This window comes from Delphinus delphis, chromosome 1, assembly GCF_949987515.2.
Source record: "Delphinus delphis chromosome 1, mDelDel1.2, whole genome shotgun sequence".
Classification (NCBI taxonomy): Eukaryota; Metazoa; Chordata; class Mammalia; order Artiodactyla; family Delphinidae; genus Delphinus; species Delphinus delphis.
This window is the reverse complement of record NC_082683.1, coordinates 163,690,044-163,708,685: the sequence shown is the minus strand read 5'-3', so window position 1 is coordinate 163,708,685 and position 18,642 is coordinate 163,690,044.

Genomic DNA, 18,642 nt, shown 5'->3' with positions numbered 1-18,642 from the left:
GTGCCTGCGAGGTATTCAACTTGCTCTATGTGTAATATCTGAAGGCCTCTGTTGCCGGGTAAGGAAAGACCTACATGGCTCAGAGGGCAGGAGAATGAGGGGGAAAGAAAAGACAGAAATAGGAAGAGGGCCCTGGTTTATAAAACCATCACTGGCACAGTTTCAATATCAGGGTAGACAGCGTGAAGCAGTCATGGTGCTAGAGAGGGCACCAGCCCTGGACCACTTGCCGGCTCTGAAGACGTTTCGCTGTGTTGGGGTAATTTGTGGTGGGGTTTCCATAGCACCTTTGAGGCTGCGACACACAATTTACAGCAAATCAGAAGTAGACATTGACTTCTGAGTTGACCCAAAATATCAAAAGCAGGCATTTACACATTAAGAGTAGGGCAGGGTAGTATACTGATGTATACTGTCAGGTGGGATACAACTATTGCCATTTCATATTTGAAATTAAACAATTTCCTGTTGGTAGTAATTAAATATAACCTACTATTAAAAACAACCAGGCATTTAATAATCATTAGAAAAAACTCGCTGAGAATGTTTATCACGGCTCTTAATTTCTCCACCATTTCCACCCAGAGGCTCAGGGTAACAACAGCAGGGTCACCTCTGTTCTCTGAAACGTCACCCACACTTCAGCAAGTCCTGTCAGTTTCACCTTCCAAGTCTACTCGGTTCAAGCCGCCATCTCTTGATGGGGCTAGACTTGAGACTTCTCACTGGTCTCTCTTATATCTGGGCTGACTCTCCATTTTCCAAACAGCAGCCAGGGTGTTCTTTTAGAAACATAACCCAGGTGATACCACGCCTCTCTGCACAGAACCCTCCCTTCTCCTCCCACTGCTCTGGGAATAAAACCCTGCAAAGACTTCCTTCATCCAGCTCTTGCCTGTCTCTTCAGCATCCCCCTCCTCAATAACTTATTCAATTGATATCTGCTGAGCATCTATGTATCTGGCACTGTTTTAGGAAGAGAAGATACAGTGGTAAACACAATAGACCAAGCCTGCCCTTTTGCTCTCCAAAAATGCACATTTGCATCATAAACCAAAACTTGCACCCAATTTCAGAGGGTTTACTGACCTCCTGAAGGCTACCCCTTTCAACCTCATGATGAGAACCCTTAGTCTACCTATAACAACCACCACGTTTTATGTTCTAGAACGGGGCTTGGAAAACTTTTTCTGTAAAGGGCCAGATGGTAAATATTTTAGGCTTCACCGTCCAAATACTGTAGTTTGCCAACCTCTGTTCTAGAAGAAGAGAGACTAGAGACTCTGATTTCACAAATGAGGATTTTAAGTGACTGCAAGATAAATGTGTTCTGATATTGAACTCATATTGTCAGGAAAGAACTAGCTTGGCCCCCAAGCTGCTGACAGTTTTGCAGCTGTTGTTTTATCCAAACATCAGAATGAATTCTCATCTTATGTAATCTGACGGGAAAATCCCTGCAGAGACATGGAAGTGAGAACACCAGCTCAGAATAACAGAGTTAAGATGTCTAGTTTCAATTCTGTCTTTTTACAGACCACTCAGGGCTGGCCTCCAAATGCCTACACTGTACTGGGTGGTTTGACTTGAATTTGTAGTAATATCAGGTGAAAGAAAGCCCCAAACAATACATATTCAAGATACTGAATTTTCAAGTCCATAATAGGGAAGCTAAAATTAGGGCTTCCCTGGTGGCGCAGTGGTTGAGAGTCCGCCTGCCGATGCAGGGGACACGGGTTCGTGCCCCGGTCTGGGAGGATCCCACATGCCGCGGAGCGGCTGGGCCCATGAGCCATGGCCACTGAGCCTGTGCGTCCACAACGGGAGAGGCCACAGCAGTGAGAGGCCCGCGTACCGCAAAAAAAATAATAAAATAATAAATAAATAAAATTAAACCGTAAGGTAGATAAGGCCAGCTGAACAAACAGATTTTAAAGAAAATTATTTGGGCTTATGTCATATTACAAAGATATCGTGCAGACCTATTTTCTTATGAAATACAGCAAGGTGTGAAACAGCTACATCTTCATCTCTGAAGCAGACTTCTTTGGGTCAGGTGCCAGGACAGGTGAGCAGAGGGGCCAGGTGAGCTGAGCTGACAGGAGTCTGGAGGGGTTATTCATCAAGACAGAAGCTGGGAGGAGGGACCACCCACACAGGGGTGTCCTGGAATGAGAGCCAGGAGCTAAAATACGTTGAAATAAATATGAATGAGCACTGATACAGGGCAAATCTAATTCAAAGATAAGAACCAGGCGATGAAGTTGTTTCAGACCCGACCAGACCTCAGAAAGTTGAGTGAGCCAGAGTGAAGTGTAGGCAGTGAGACAGACCAGGTGGGCAGCAGCTATGGACTTTGGGAACCCAAGAGAGATCAAATAACCTAAAACCCCAAACCCCTGAATGCAGGTCGCTGACCGCAGCTTCTGACCCTGAGGAGGAGGGCGCCATCTAGTGGTGGCTGGAGTGAGTTCTCTGAGGCAGCAGGTAGAGGAACCCGACAGCGCGCTCCTAAACCATTATTGAAAAGATGGTGAGTAGCGACAGGTACTTACACTGTTAGTTCTGCCATCAGGCGACATAGGCATTCCTTCCTAAAAATCACTCAGCTACTTAGAATCACACAATAAAACCACAGGGCTTCTGGGAAAAAAGAAGACGGCGTATAGCACTCAAAACCTTCATCAGTGGCACCAGAAAACCTCATAAAAATGGTAGCACCATCTTATATGTGTTAGGTGGTTAAGAAATACATACACACTACAATAAATATTCCTTTACTTTGTAAAAGACCTGAGGGTTGCTGCCTCGGGAGCTACTGTGAGGTGCTGGACGGAGGGGCTTATTTGGTGTCAGGGGAAGTTGTACACCAGTTGGGGATGGGTGTTGGCTCAAATCACAGGTGGAGCAAGGAGATCACTGGCAGATTTTTGAGGTCTTTTCCTTCCTCATATGTAGCTCGGTTCAGCTGGGTACAGTTTTCTTCATTTAAACTTAAGACATGGCACAGAAGCATATGCAAATTTCATGTTCACTAATATGTTAATGTTGTTCCCTAATATATCAATATTGTTCCTTAATATGTCAATCGTGTTGGAACAGATTCATTATTTCAGAACAAGCATTATAGCAGAACTGACTGAACTCTCATTCAAGGCTAACAGTTCCAATTAAGAGTAGAAAAAAAGGAGGTTCTCTATATGAGGCTACCCTCTGTGCCTGTGTGATAGAGTTTGGAGAACCCATGGGACTGGCTTGGGAATCATCTCTGGGGACCATTGCGGACTCAGGTCCCAAAGGGCTCAGAGACTTGAGTGGTCAGTGTCACCTCCAGCAGCTTCAGCTGGTTCCTGTTTCAACAAGAGACTGAACGGGAGGAGGAAGTTCTCAATCCTGGCGACACATTAACCGCTGGGGAACCTCGAGCCCGCTGAAGCCCAGGCTTCCAATAGACCAGTTAAATGAGACTCCTAGGGGTGGGCCTCAGGGCTCTGTACTCTTAACAAGTATGCAAATTTTGTACACACCCACATTTTAGAATCACTGGTATAAACCAATGGTTCTCTAACTTGGCCATACATTGGAATCACTGGGGGACTTTAAAAACAATCCAGGTACCTGGGTCCCATCTGAGAGGTGAGGTTGTTCTGGGGTCTGAGGCCGCAGCAGTGAGAGGCCCACGTACCGCAAAATAAATTAAAAAAACTGCTGACTCCACAAATCAGACATAGAACTACCACAGGACCCTGCAATTCCACTTCTGGGCATATATATACCCCAAAGAACTGAAAGCAGGAACTCAAACAGATATTTGCACACCACGTTCATGGCGGCATTATTCACAATAGCCAACAGGTAAAAACGATCCCAATGCCCACTGACAGATGACGAATGAGATAAAATGTGGTACACATACGACGGAATACTATAAAGTCTTAAAAAGGAAGGAAATCCTGGCACATGCTTCATCATACGTGAACCTTAAAGACGTTATGCTAAGAGAAATAAGTCAGTCACAAAAGCACATATACTGTGTGATTCCAGAGATGAGGTCCTTAGAGTAGCCACATTCAGAGAGACAGAAAGTGGAATAGAGGTTGCCACGGGCTGGAGGAGGGAGGAGGGAGAGCCACGGTCCTGTAGGTTCAGAATTTCTATTTGGGATGATGAGAACTTTCTGGAGATGGCTGATCGTGAGGGTAACACAGCAATGTGAATGTCCTTAATGCTCACTAAACTGGACACTTAAAATGGTTAAAATGGTGAATTGTATGCCCTGTATATTTTACCACAATCAGAAAATAAAATTAAAGAGAAAAAACCAACACTGCTGCTACCTGAGCCTAACTCCCAGAAATTCAGTTCGGTAGGTTAGGTGGAGCTGGGGAAGTGCATTTTATGGCCCAGGTACTTTTTTTTTGGCGGTACGCGGGCCTTTCACTGCTGTGGCCTCTCCTGCTGCGGAGCACAGGCTCTGGATGCGCAGGCTCAGCGGCCATGGCTCACGGGTCCAGCCTCTGCACGGCATGTGGGATTTTCCCGGACCGGGGCACGAACCCGTGTCCCCTGCATCGGCAGGCGGACTCTCAACCACTGCGCCACCAGGGAAGCCCTAGCCCAGGTACTTTGAAGCAAGTGGTCCTCAGGCCATGCTTTGAGAGACGCCGGTCTAAAGGATTCCCTCCAACCCAGAAGCCTCGTGATTCTCCTAGAGGAAGAGGGCTGGTAGGAAATTCAGAGGGCTGTGGAGAACTGGGTTTTGATTATCGAGGCTAACTTGTGTCGAGGGCCCTGAGGGGTAACAGGAAGAGCACAGTCAATGCGGGCCTCAATACTCCTGCCAAGCGCTGTTAATTAAGATAATGAGACCAGAAGGAGAAGGGTCGGCAGCCTCTCCTTTGAGTGGAATTCATTTAGCTTTAATCCCAGCCGTCAGCAGAGTGGGTTCCCTTTCCTGACTTAGTTGCCTGCTCAGCAGAGCCGCGGACCTCACGTTGGGTGAGTTACGGGCCGTGGTGTCTCCATGGGCAATGGGGAAGCCTGCACGCAGGGGCACTTCTGCTCCCTGGGCAACACAGTTAGCCTGCAAATCCCGCTGGCTGGGGCTAGAGCTTCTCCTGCGCTAAGTTAAATGCTTGATCCTTAACAAATAATACTCATAATGGGCTCTTTGACAGGATCCGGGATTCTGAGCTTGGCCGCAAGGCTGGAGAGAGAATGTTTCTCCTGGCAGGTGGTGGCTCACATCTGGCAGGCGGTCGGAGTGCTGGGCATGGAGGACCGCTGTCTGAGCAAAACAGTTCATTCATTTCCAAATGGAGAGCGTTTCTCCAAGGTTCACAGAGCAATAAAAATCCTGGAGTGACACCTTATTTTTGATAAAGGAGGCAAGAATACACAATGGAGAAAAGACAGCCTCTTCAATAAGTGGTGCTGGGAAAACTGGACAGCTCCATGTAAAAGAATGAAATTAGAACATTCCCTAACACCATATACAAAAATAAACTCAAAATGGATTAAAGACCTAACCGTAAGGCCAGACACTATCAAACTCTTAGAGGAAAACATAGGCAGGTACATCGCGGCAAGATCCTTTTTGACCCACCTCCTAGAGAAATGGAAATAAAAACAAAAATAAACAAATGGGACCTAATCAAACTTAAAAGCTTTTGCACAGCAAAGGAAACCATAAACAAGACCAAAAGACAACCCTCAGAATGGGAGAAAATATTTGCAAATGAAGCAACTGACAAAGGATTAATCTCCAAAATTTACAAGCAGCTCATGCAGCTCAATATCAAAAAACTATCAACCCAATCCAAAAATGGGCAGAAGACCTAAATAGACATTTCTCCAAAGAAGATATACCGATTGCCAACAAACACATGAAAGAATGCTCAACGTCCTTAATCATTAGAGAAATGCAAATCAAAACTACAATGAGGTATCACCTCACTCCAGTCAGAATGGCCATCATCAAAGAATCTACAAACAATAAATGCTGGAGAAAAGGGAACCCTCTTGCAACCCTCTGTTGGTGGGAATGTAAATCGATACAACCACTATGGAGAACAGTATGGAGGTTCCTTAAAATCTACAAATAGAACTACCATATGACCCAGCAATCCCACTACTGGGCATATACCCAGAGAAAACCATAATTCAAAAAGAGTCATGTACCACAGTGTTCAATGCAGCTCTATTTACAATAGCCAGGACATGGAAGCAACCTAAGTGTCCATTGACAGAGAATGGATAAAGAAGATGTGGCACGTATATACAATGGAATATTACTCAGTCATAAAAAGAAATGAAATTGAGTTATTTGTAGTGAGGTTGGTGGACCTAGAGACTGTCATACAAAGGGAAGTAAGTCAAAAAGAGAAAAATAAATACTGTATGCTAACACATACATATGGAATCTAAAAAAAGAAAAGTGGTTCTGATGAACCTAGGGGCAGGATAGGAATAAAGATGCAGACGTAGAGAATGGACTTGAGGACAAGGGGAGGGGAAGGGTAAGCTGGGATGAAGTGAGAGAGTGGCATTGACATATATACACTACCACATGTAAAATAGATAGCTAGTGGGAAGCAGCCGCAGAGCACAGGGAGATCAGCTCTGTGCTTTGTGACCACCTAGAGGGGTGGGATAGGGAGGGTGGGAGCGAGGGAGACACAAGAGGGAGGAGATATGGGGATATATGTATATGTATAGCTGATTCACTTTGTTATAAAGCAGAAACTAACACACCATTGTAAAGCAATTATACTCCAATAAAGGTGGTTAAAAAAAAAAAATCCTGGACTGAGTCCACATGTGAATACGTTCAAGGTCAGCCTCGGAAAAAGGCTCAAGGCCAGTGGACACGGTGACCCTCCCAGGGCAAACGTGTTCTCCAGGTGCAGAACAAAGCCTCCCATAGGGACAAGCCAGCCAACGAGCACTCTTGAAGGCTGCAATGTCGCCGGGGCCATGGTCCTTCCAGCCCAGCGTTCCGCCTCTGACAACAGTTCCAATAAAACCCATGGGTGACTGCACTGCCTCGAACCTCAGAGTTTGCTCCCCAGATACAAGTCCAGCTTCCTCCCCAAACCACCATGACTTTGAGGCTCTTCTGGGTGTCCTCTTTTTCATTCAACACCACCTCTTTCCGTGGTGACCAGCTGCTGTACTGAGAATTTGTGCTTGTCCTAGAGTAACTCTTCCCAGGCTGAGCCTCCCACTCTGTGCTGGTCACTGCTGGATGCTGGGCAGTCCCTGCCTGCAAGGGTCTCAAGGTTTCTAGAAAGACTCTAGAGCAGGGATGCCCCAAGTGATGTCCCCAGACAAGCAGGATCAGCACCACTTGGGGCCCCACTCCAGTCCTCCTGAAAGAGAAGCTCTGGGGCTGGGGCCTGGCAGGCTGTTTCCTCAAGCGCTCTGGGTGATTCTGATGCACACTCGCATCTGAGAAGCACTGGGTTCAATTCTGGAGGGAGGAAAGAAATATATCCTGATAACTACAATACCGCAGAGTGGGCATCTTCGCCTACATGCTCGTCCCCACAGAGCTCTGAGCTTCCTCCCTTCTCTCATCCTCCCAGTCTTTGGGAGGTATCATTGTTTCCCCATTTATACACAGGAGAAAACTAAGGCCCAGAGCAGTTAAGTAACTTACTTAAGACCACACAGCTCTGTCCACTCTCTAAGCCTAGTGTCTCTGGTGTGGCGGCACAAGTGGGTCAGTACAGGGGTACTGCTGTAGCCCACCTCTTGGTCATCATCTGCTGATCTTGTGGTCACTTCCCCTGGGTCACAAAGGGTATGAGCCCTGGCTCCCGGGGGAAGGTGAGCCTCTCAGCCCCTCGCCACTTTCAGCTCCGCGTGAAGGCCCACCCTACCCCTGAGATGGTCCCTTTGAAGTGCTGAGTTCTCTCCCACTCTCGCAGCACGACCTTCCTCCTTCCGGGTCTCTTGGGCCCTTCCTTCCACTACACTGACTCTCTGACGGCCTCGAAACTCCCCTTGAACCTTCTGTGACCCTTAAATGCCTCCTCCTCTTTACACCTCCCCACGGTTCTAGACTCCACAGACCTTCTCTTCAAACCCTCTTTCAAAACCCCCAGCTCGGACGCCTCCTTGCTCTGCTATCCCATCTGTCTACACCAGCCACCTGCCCTCTGCCTGCCTACACCTGGTGGCTTTAGCTCTGTCAGGAAAAACCACCTTGGTGCCCACACTAATGTGCAGAATCCAGTCGTGCCGTCACCCTCTCTCCTGCCCCTAAGGAGTGATTCCAAACCTTCACCGGCTTTCCCTCACTCATCCCGCCTGGTCTTGGCCCTCTCAGAAGATGCTGACCTTGCTTCCTACTTCTAGGAGAGAAGGAAGGTCTGGCTCTTTACGCGGCACATGCTGCAGCCATCCAGTGACCCTCTGTGTCTGCCAGCGAAGCCCACAGGAGGGCTTATGGCCCGTCCTGGGGGCAGTGTCCTGCGGAGCCACTGAGGTGAGGTGAGCTCCGGGATCAAGAGCGTGCGGTGGGACTGAGGCAGCTCGGCTGGTCCGGCTAGAGAGGGCGGCTTCTTCGTGCACATCTGGGTTCCAAAGGCCCTCCATGGCCAGACGTGGCAGTCCGTTCATGCCAAAAAAAAAAAAAAGATAGTGTGCTCCCCACCCACCCTTCTCCTCAGACCCATCACACGCCCGAGGGGAGACAGTCATCAGCAGCTTCCATGAGCATCGCAGATTCACACAGCAGGGAAAAGTCTGACCTGACGACGGTTCTCCAAAGAGGAAGCAGACAATTAGCGCACTGGGTCTCTGTGCACTGGTGCGACCTCAGGAGAACGGTTTACTGATTTGCTGGTGCCCGGGGGTCTCGTTAGGGTTTGTTTGCATCTCTCCGTGTGCATGACGCTTCGACACAAAGCTTGTCTAGTAAGTCTAGCCCAGCGAGAAACTTCCCTTTCACGTGTCGGGGTGGAAGGGGATATAACAAGAAACTCAGTCAAATGCCTTGCTGAGTTCCCAGGGCTGCTGGAAGCTGGTAGCCCTGTCAGGATGCAAATGAGCTGAGTCTGATACGACTTACTGTTCCAGAACCTATGCTGACCTGCCGGGGTTCCCGCCACCTTTCCTCAGAGCTGCAGACCCTGGGCCAGATCTCTTCTAGGAATGGGTCCACAGCTGCCGTCAAGTTCCCTGGTTTGTAGTTATTTTGTAAATACCTGTTGAATGAATGAAATGGCCACATCCTGCCTCTGGGTCCTCCTCCCTCTTCACGGCCCGCAGGGCCAGCTGCCAGGGTGCTGAGGGCTCATCTGCGCTCCGTATCCCTCGGATGCTCTTGAGCCGGGGGGGCGGGGAAAGCCTGGAGCTCTTCAGAGCAGCCGTAGCTCGCCCGCTCTCTCCCCTCCTACCTGGGGGTGGTTATCTGTACTTATGATCCCATCAGCTTCTGAGAGGGAGCTTGTCCCTTCTTTCTTCTTCCTCATCTGGACATACCTTGAAATATCCTCTTGGGCATCTGTAGCATTTCCTCCAAATTCAGAGCATATGGGGCTATAGCCTTTCTGATCAAACACTGCACCATATTCATCTTTGGTTGTGGATCCTTATTTCCATCTACGGTACATACGAAACTCTAACAAGGTGGGTGAAGTCAGACCAGCTTCCTTAATCCCCCACGGGAAGAAGCCTCAGGTACATCAGTGCAGATGGTGGCTAATTCTGTGAAGCTCATCTCAGGACACCACCACCAGCATTGATTCCCCTCACTTCCAATTGTTTGTGCCGTTCGGCCCCACAGCCCCTGCCTCCTGTCTGGGCTGCTGCAGTGCCCACCCCTCCAGTTGACCGCCCACAGCCAGCCTGACCCCGACACCTGCATCTCTCGCTCAGCTAAATGAGGGGGTTGTAGAGCACGGCTCTGACCAGGAACCTTCACTAGCTCCCCCTGCCCGCAATGGCCCAACTCTTCAGGGCATAAAACTCCACTGTGGACTCTAATCTATTCCTGGAATGGCTGATTAGAGAGGTCCCTTAGCGCCTGAAGCCTCCCATTGGACAGAGGGGAAACTCCATCCAATCTACCTTCTGGCTTATTTAGTCTTGCCTGGGCTCCAGGGATAACTCGCCTTCTCCCAGAGGGAAACTGGATCCCAATTTCTCTGCTGATGCTGCTCCTGGGCTTGGAATGCTTGTTCCCATCTCGTCTGCTTACCCAACTCCAACTCATCCCTCCCAGGCTACCCAGAAGCCAACTGTTTCGTGAAACAGTTCTCATATTCCTACAGGCACTTTATCTCCCTCCCTTGTTCTGTGTACATTTTCACGGTGGCATTTTCATCACATCTTGTCTCCTCCAGATTGTCCATCTCCTGAGGGCAAGGACCCAGTTTTGCTCATGCGGTACCCCTGAGGCACACAGCGCAACTGAAGCGCCCGGTGATATGTTCCCCATTAACATTGTGAAGGAGAGCGATTTTCATCAGGAGCACTTACCTCCAGTCCTAACAGAAGGAGCTTCTTGTATGTTCCTATTCTAGAGGGTCCCTGATTGTTTAAAGGCTTCAGTTTCTGAGACAATGGGGACCTCCTCGCAGCGATGATGGGAGGATGGTCGTCAATGTTTTTCTGGTGAATTGAGAGAAAGGGCTTTTGTTTTCCTAAGGGAGAACAGGAAAGCTAATTAGGAGGGAGAAACAGAAAATATTACATAGATGTTTTTCTATGCCACACGGTGATTTTCTCTGTAGGGGTGTTTAAAACTTTAGGTGTGTCTCTGATTAAGTGGAATTTTAATTGAAAAAGATCAAGAGCCTTTTGTAAATCGAGGCATATGGAACATCAGAGCTGAAGAGACCTGGAGAAATCTCATGCCCAGCCTCTGGGCCAATTAGTCACGGGGGCTTTCTTCCTTGTCCCTCCAGGGAGGGAACTCCATAATCCACTCCATCTTTATCGTCACAGTGGTGGTGAGGAAGCACCTCCCTTGGAACCAGACGTCCCTTTCATGACATTTCTGTGGTCATTTAGTTACTGGGGACCCACACACAGGATGAAGACCATCCACTGTCTTCTCCACAAGGAGCAGAGAGCTTGTGGGTTGCTAGGGAAAAAGCTAGGTTTGCCATCAGAGTTTGACATTTCTAAGCAGTATGATTAAGTAAACTGTGGTTGAGCCAGGAGACACTGGATCATTATTGGGTCTCAGATTCAGGATGAGATGAGCCCTGAAAGTTAAGAATGACATATAGTGGGGGCTTCCCTGGTGGCGCAGTGGTTGAGAGTCCGCCTGCTGATGCGGGGGACGCGGGTTCGTGCCCAGGTCCGGGAAGATCCCACATGCCGCGGAGCAGCTGGGCCCGTGAGCCATGGCCGCTGAGCCTGCGCGTCCGGAGCCTGCGCTCCACAACGGGAGAGGCCCGCAATGACATATAGTGCTTTTCACCATTTTATTGAACTGTGGCTCAGGGGGTAAGTATGTGCCTGTCACATACCCGTCACGTTGTGGAGCTAGGATTTGAATCCAGCCGTGAACTTAGTTTTCATTTTGATCTTCAAAAGAAAAAAAAATCAAACTTGTGGACACTGCAGAATAGATACAGAGCCTCCAAGGATGATTTGCTTATGAATCACCCGGAGATCTTGCTGAAATGCAGATTCTGATTCAGCGGGTCTGGGGAAAGACCAGAGATTCTGCCTTTCTAACAAGCCTCCGGGTAATACTGATGCTGCTGGCTCAGTGATCATGATTTGTGAGGTAGGGACTTAAGAGAGCTGTTATGGGCCTCACTGCTCACTACTCAGGTTGCCTCATCTCCCAGGAATAAAGTGTGACCAGGATGTTGCATGATCACTTTTGAGAAGGGGGGCCATACATTCTCCCCCAATTCTTCTTAGTCCTGAAGACTGAAGCATTGGATGGCGCTCGAGGAGGGTTATTTGAGGCTTCTGAGGCAGGGGAGCTGGGCAGGTCACATCGTTTTACTTGGGGCTAAGGAAAAAGAGAGGCTTGGGTACCACTTCTCAGGCTCCAGGACAGGCGCCTCTCCTGGAGACCAGCAGGGGGCGCACAAAGGGCGAAGACCAAGGCAAGAGCCCTCCGAGGGCCTCCGGAAAGTCTGGGCTGAGGGGTGTGGAAGCCACTAGGGGCTCTGGACTGAGCCCCGCTGAGAAATTCCTATTGCTTGCTTACGTTTAGAGAGCACGCAAGTGCTCCTGGCAGGCTGGCACAGGGAGAGGAGATCACGACTGAATTTCAAAACAGGACTGTGATGTCTTTTCTTCCTTGGCATATGCACCTTAGAAGGAATTACCCATCCCCTCCCCCAACCCCTTTGAGGCTCTGAATCTGTTGGGCAGTGTACACAATTTTGATTTTTAGGAAAGGTCAAAATGACAACTAAGTTTGTAGCTGGATTCAAATCCTAGCCCCACAATTTAATAGATGTGTGACCTGGAGGAAGTGCTTAACCTCTCTGAGCACCAGCTTAATCACCTATACGATCGCAACAATAATAGTTTCTACTTCCCTGGGGAAGCATCCACAGAGGCTTTTGAGGACCCTCCAGTTTCCGAATGAAGAGCCCAGTTATTGATGTGTAATCCTCTAATATTTCTTGCTTGCTTAAGTAGACAGACATCATTTATCCAACTGCACCTCACCAGAAATGTATTCCTTTTGGAAACCACTGAAGGGGAACAGTGAGAGAAGGAAACGGAATGATTTCTCAGTATGCCGGGGAGATTTGGTGTTTCTTTTTTCTGCACTCATGGGAAATTATGTAAAAGTTTCCCCTATTGTCTTCAATATCTTCAGGTGGCAGTCCCCCCAAACCAAAACAAAAACAGCACCATCAAACAGAGGCGTGACAGTCTGAAGGAAGGATGTTGAAAACCCAAATGGCTCAGGTACAAAATTGGCTTCTCTTCTGTCTGCTCATTACAAACTCTTTAGCACACAGTTTTAAAGCATCTGATTGAAAGAAATAATTCTATCCGAGCGGTTATTAAAAACTAACAACTAGCGTGACGCATCTAAAAATCCTTGGGAAAAGATAGCTCACCAAGGAACTGAACATCTCCGTCTTCTGCTTCAGGCAGGACCAATATCCTCAATTAGAAAATTAACATCTGAGACTCCGACAGCCCCCCCGAATGCAACTCAGCTAAACCCCGCGTCTTCAGGGGTAAAGTAAATTGCCTGGAAAGATGGGCAGCTGTGAGGTCAGAAGCCCGAGCAGACGGGGAGCTGGGAAGTCTGATATTGCATCCCCTGAAAGTAATGACACAAAACAATCCGCTAAGAGCGGCAAAAATCATTTGGATTGTGATGTAAATTGGAAGCAGCTGGGGGGAGGCATGGGCAAGAGAAACCTTATTAAACTATGATCCGTTAGACACGGAAAATGGAAATGTGAAGAGAGATTTGAAAACTGTCCTGGGAGGGATCTGCAGTCTGTGCTGGGTTAACAAGAGCATCAAGAGAAACCTCCCAACTGAGCTTAAGGTAGATAGCTAGTGGGAAGCAGCCGCTTAGCACAGGGACATCAGCTCGGTGCTTTATGACCGCCTGGAGGGGTGGGATAGGGAGGGTGGGAGGGAGGAAGACGCAAGAGGGAAGAGATATGAGAACATATGTATATATATAACTGATTCACTTGTTATAAAGCAGAAACTAACACACCATTGTAAAGCAACTATACCCCAATAAAGATGTTACAAAAAAAAAAGAGAAACCTCCCTAGGCTGGTAAAATGCAGTTCGCTTGCTCTTCGGCAGAGGGGGACCCCCCCTGGTGAGAGGTGAGGGAAGGGAGAGGGAGGGAGCAAGGCCAGGAGGAGGGGGTCCTGCATCTCCAGGCCTGCCCGGTGCAGAGGAGGAAAGATGATTTCACTGGCAGTGCCCCAGGGACCGTAAGCAGGGCAGACAGGGCTGGGAAACATGCCCCTGCTGGAAACACACATTCCTGCTACATGCCCGGCGTCCAGGGCCCCCAGGGACGTGTGTGGAATGTGGAATTTGCCCTGGGCAGGCTGCCCGGGGTGGCTGTGCACCATTCTGAATGGGGGAGGGGTCAGCAAGAAACTTGGCTCCTTGGCGCTGTGGGTGGTCTCTTCCAAGATGCATGAGATATGGCAAAAGCTCTGGGCTGGGAGAGGGGAAACCTGGGTTCTAGCCCTCCTTCGGCCATCACCTGGGCATCCTTGACAAGTTTAACTTCCCTTGTCCTGTTTCTGTACGTTTATGATGGCAGGTTTGAACTGGAAGCATTTTCACAGCCTATAAACCCTAAAGTTATCTAATGAGACTTGCTGAGTATCGTGACAGCAATCACAGACCAGGACACAATCACAACCCGCCCCCCACTTTCATCAGATTTGCAAATCTGTTATAGATAGTCTTGAAAATATCTATGGAAAATAATGGTATTGATGTACCAATAAAATGGATAAATATAGTGGATCCACATATATCCTAGCCTCGAATAGCAACTTTTTCCCGCCTAGGAATTTACTCTCAGAGGGAACTGCTTCTTTGGCTAGATAATCTTTTGAGAGTAGAAAACTTTCCCCCCTCTTTGTATTTCCACCTTCCGCTGCCCACCTCCACCCTCTAGAAGTCTCCTGAAGTCTCCCCAGGCCAGGTATGTAACAGGACTGATTCCAGTTTGCAGGCTTTCATTTCCCAAACAGGGACTTATGTCCAGGACACAGAGGCTCTCCCAGGAGGTCGTGAGAGGAGTGAAGTTGGTGGGGCAAAACAGTGAGGTTTGGAAGAAACAGGAAAGGAAGAGAGGTCTGGGGGTCCCAGGAGGACAGGACTTTGGCAAGTCCCCAGAGTTTGGCCGTGTGGTCTAGAAGCAGCAGAGACTGCCAGGGAGGCAGGGTCAGGAGCGTGCTCAGTGGTAACCTGAGTGGACCAGACTGGTGCGGGGTCCCCCTCAGCCCTGCCCTGAGGTCTCGGCACTGCCTAAGATCCAGAAACTATGACACCGCCCTGGGGTAGTTTCTATTCTTGCCAGCCTGGTGAGACAAAGGGTGCAAATGGATATTAAGTTGATCTCTAGAAAATAAAAGGAGAGGCAGTATTTCTTACACACCTCAGCGTCTTATTGATTCATACTTGCAATCCTTTTGTGTGTTGAGAAAGAAAGTAAAGTTAGCCTTGGGGCTTTCTAGAACCAGTTAAGTCTGGGACCATGATGAGGCAGAACCTCAGAACACAGAAACTCAGGGCTGAAAGTGGTTTTCAATCTTGCCTTCATTAGGGCCAAGTTCAAATACTGGCTCAGTTGTCCTGTCTACAAAATGGAGTGGTTATGAGGATTAAATGAGATGATACATGTAGCTCGTATTTCTGGGTCCCTTGCAGTGTCTTGCACGTGGTAGATTATTTGTTGACTATTAAATTATTTATCGACTAGTAAATCATTTTTTTTTTTGGTTTTGTTTTTGTTTTTTTGCAGTACGTGGGCCTCTCACTGTTGTGGCCTCTCCCATTGTGGAGCACAGGCTCCGGACGCGCAGGCTCAGCGGCCATGGCTCACGGGCCCACCCACTCCATGTCATGCGGGACACTCCCGGACCGGGGCACAAACCCGTGTCCCCTGCATTGGCAGGTGGACTCTCAACCACTGTGCCACCAGGGAAGCCCGTAAATCATTTACTGATTATTAAAGCTAGTCTAACCTACAATGAATAGACAGATAGATAGATAGATTAGGAACTGGTTTGGTGACCTTGGATAAGTCATGCTGTCAGCAGCGCAAGGACTAAGAATCCTGCAGTAGTGTTGGGGCCATAAACATTCATCTAGAGCAAAGCATGAGCTGCTCATCTTGAATTAGTATGGTGGTTTAAGCACATGGACCCTGAAGCCAGACACATCCAGTTGGAACCCTGGCTCTCCATTCACTGCTGTGTCATTGGGTGGGCTCCCTGGGCCTCATTTTTGTCATTGGAAAAATGAGAATAATAACAACACCCACCTCACAGGGACTCAGAACAGTGTCTGGCTCAGCGTAAATGCTGTTTTTGCGTTTGCTGTTATTGCTGGTGTCATGCATTTGTGCACAGTCAAGGAGAAAACATCCGGCCCCCACCGTTATGAACCAAAGTCATGTTTGGGGCACTTGAGACGAGTTTACCACATGCCAGGGAGGTGAGAACCAGCTGTTTCCAGGTTGCAATATCCTCTTGTTGGGTTCTGCAATACCATGACTTTGGAGATTACCCCAAATGAGAGTTCTCTGGGACAACTGTGGGGAAGGGAGGGAAGGTTCAACGAAATACAATCAATGTGAAGAGGGGAATTTATCCATTTTCCTTACCATAAATGGGCTCCTTCCCTCCTGCATTCAACTGTGGTTGTATCTCTTACAAAACAAACAAAACTATCTTCTCTTGCCATGACTACTCCTCCTGCCCTGCTGAGAGAAAATCTATCCTTTTGTGGTCAAATTCCTCAGACGTGAGGTCTGAAGACTCCACCCAATGATCCTACTGCCCAATAACCTAGCCTCTTCTGACCCCATGAGATCTGGCTTTCTTGTGCGAGCACCCCTCTCAAAGTTGGCCTCCTCATCTATTCTTGCCTGAATCTCTCTGTTCTTCTTTTTGGCACACACAGCTTTGGCCACCCATCTCTTCTTGAACTGTCTCCTCCCTTGGCTTCCTTGATTTTCTTCTCTCTTTCTGTCATTCTCTTTTCCACTAGTTCCTCTCTCCCACACCCTGCTCCTAGAATGTAGGTTTTCCCCTAGACCTTGTTCTCAACTTAGCTTCTTCTGGCAGTGATCACATTTGCTTTCACATGCTGGGCAATCCCCACTACACTCCCACCATCTCCCCCTAACCGTGACCTGAACTGTATTCAAAGTGCTGATTAAAGGACATCCCCACTTGGGTGTCCTGCAATAACTTCAGATGCAATAATGCCCCAAAGTGACTTAACAATATTTTGGTCTTTGAAAATCCTCCAGAAAACAGAAATATTTTGCACGGCGCTCAGAAGGATGTAAATGGACCTCTCCCTGGGCCAGGGACCCAACTCTCCTGTGAATCAATTTCCCCCTGCCTCACAGGTTATGAGCCAACCTTCTCCTTTACTCTATATTACTCATTACCAAATCTTACTTGTTTTCCTTTCAGATGACCCTAGTGTTATCTTTTCTTTTACATTTTCATCACCCAGGTTCAGACTTCCATCCAATGTACGTTTATTAGGGAACTCTCTCCCAGGAAGGCTGTAAGCTGATAGGGCTGCATCAAAGATAAACCCAGTCCCAGAGATCAGGGCGCTAATAGTCAGGACTGGGGTGGGGTGCAGCCACAAGAGGGAGTGACGCTGTGAGAGGGTGTGCTGGCAGGGTAGCAGGGCACAAAGGAGGACGTGCAAACCCAGCCTGAGGGACCTCTACTCCCAGGGGATATAGACACTGATCACTGAGTCCTGTGCATGGGGAAGCGTAAGCTTGGGACAGCAGTGGGCGTTCCCGGCAGAGGCTGTCAAACAACACCGTCAAGGGAGAGGGGGAGCCCAGGCATGGGAGTCCGCTGTGGGTTCAAGGTGGGAGCTGGCGGGAGGTGAGGCTGGAGAAGATACCCTGGGGCTGGATCAAGAAGGACCTCGAAGTCTGTTCTGAGGCCCCTGCTAAGTGCTTTGAGTACTGCCACCACATTAAACGCGAATTCCTCCACCAAACTTACCCAATCTTTAAATTCCCAATAATAGTGCTTAACCCACAAGTAGGTGAGGTGCTTCACAGTGCCCAAATCTGGCTGAATTTCAATCAAGAATCATTTACCAAATGCTGCCTGCTATGCGCCAGACACCAACGCTGGCTCAGAGGACCGCAAGATGAGTGAGACACAGCCCCGCCCCTGTAGGTGGGGCAAAGACCCCTCAACCCAACTGGGCAGCACAGGGTGCACGCGCTTCAGGAGAGGTGCAGGCAAGGAGCAGCGGAGGGCAAAGGAGGAATGCCCCCAACTCTGCCTGAAGGCTGGGGGAGGGGCCAGCCACGGAAGTCTTCCTTGGAGAAGGTGCTATTTGAGGTGCTTTCTAAAAAACAGAGGATTCCCGGGACTTCCCTGGTGGCCCAGTGGTTAAGACGCCGCGCTTCTAATGCAGAGGACACGGGTTTGATCCCTGGTCGGGGAGCTAAGATCCCACATGCCACATGGCCAAAAACCCCCCAAAAAACAAGAACAAAAAAAAAAACAAACTCAGAGGATTCCCCAACAGAGAGAATTCTGGGCACAGGAGAGCAAGTGTAGGGAGAGAGAGGCATGCAGAAGAGGCCTAGTCAGAGCGCCATGGGCAGTCACTGTGGTATCATGGGCCAGGGGTGGACTGACAGTGGCAGGAGGCGGGGCTGGGAAGGAAGGCAGGGAATTTGGACTGCATGGGGGAGGGGCAGCGAGCGCCTTTGCTTCGTCTGAGCCTCATATTATCCTTGGGCTTTCTGCCCTCTGCCTTGCCTGGTGCCTGACTGTTGTTTCTATAACAAATGCAGCTGAAGACCAAGTAGCTCCCGAAGCCCTCGCTGCCTTTTCCAGCCCACATGGGCTGTCTCCTTTGAACCAGCAGAAGACGCCACCTAATTTCACTTACTTGCTCTCTAATTGTTACGCAGGTGCTGGTTTTCTC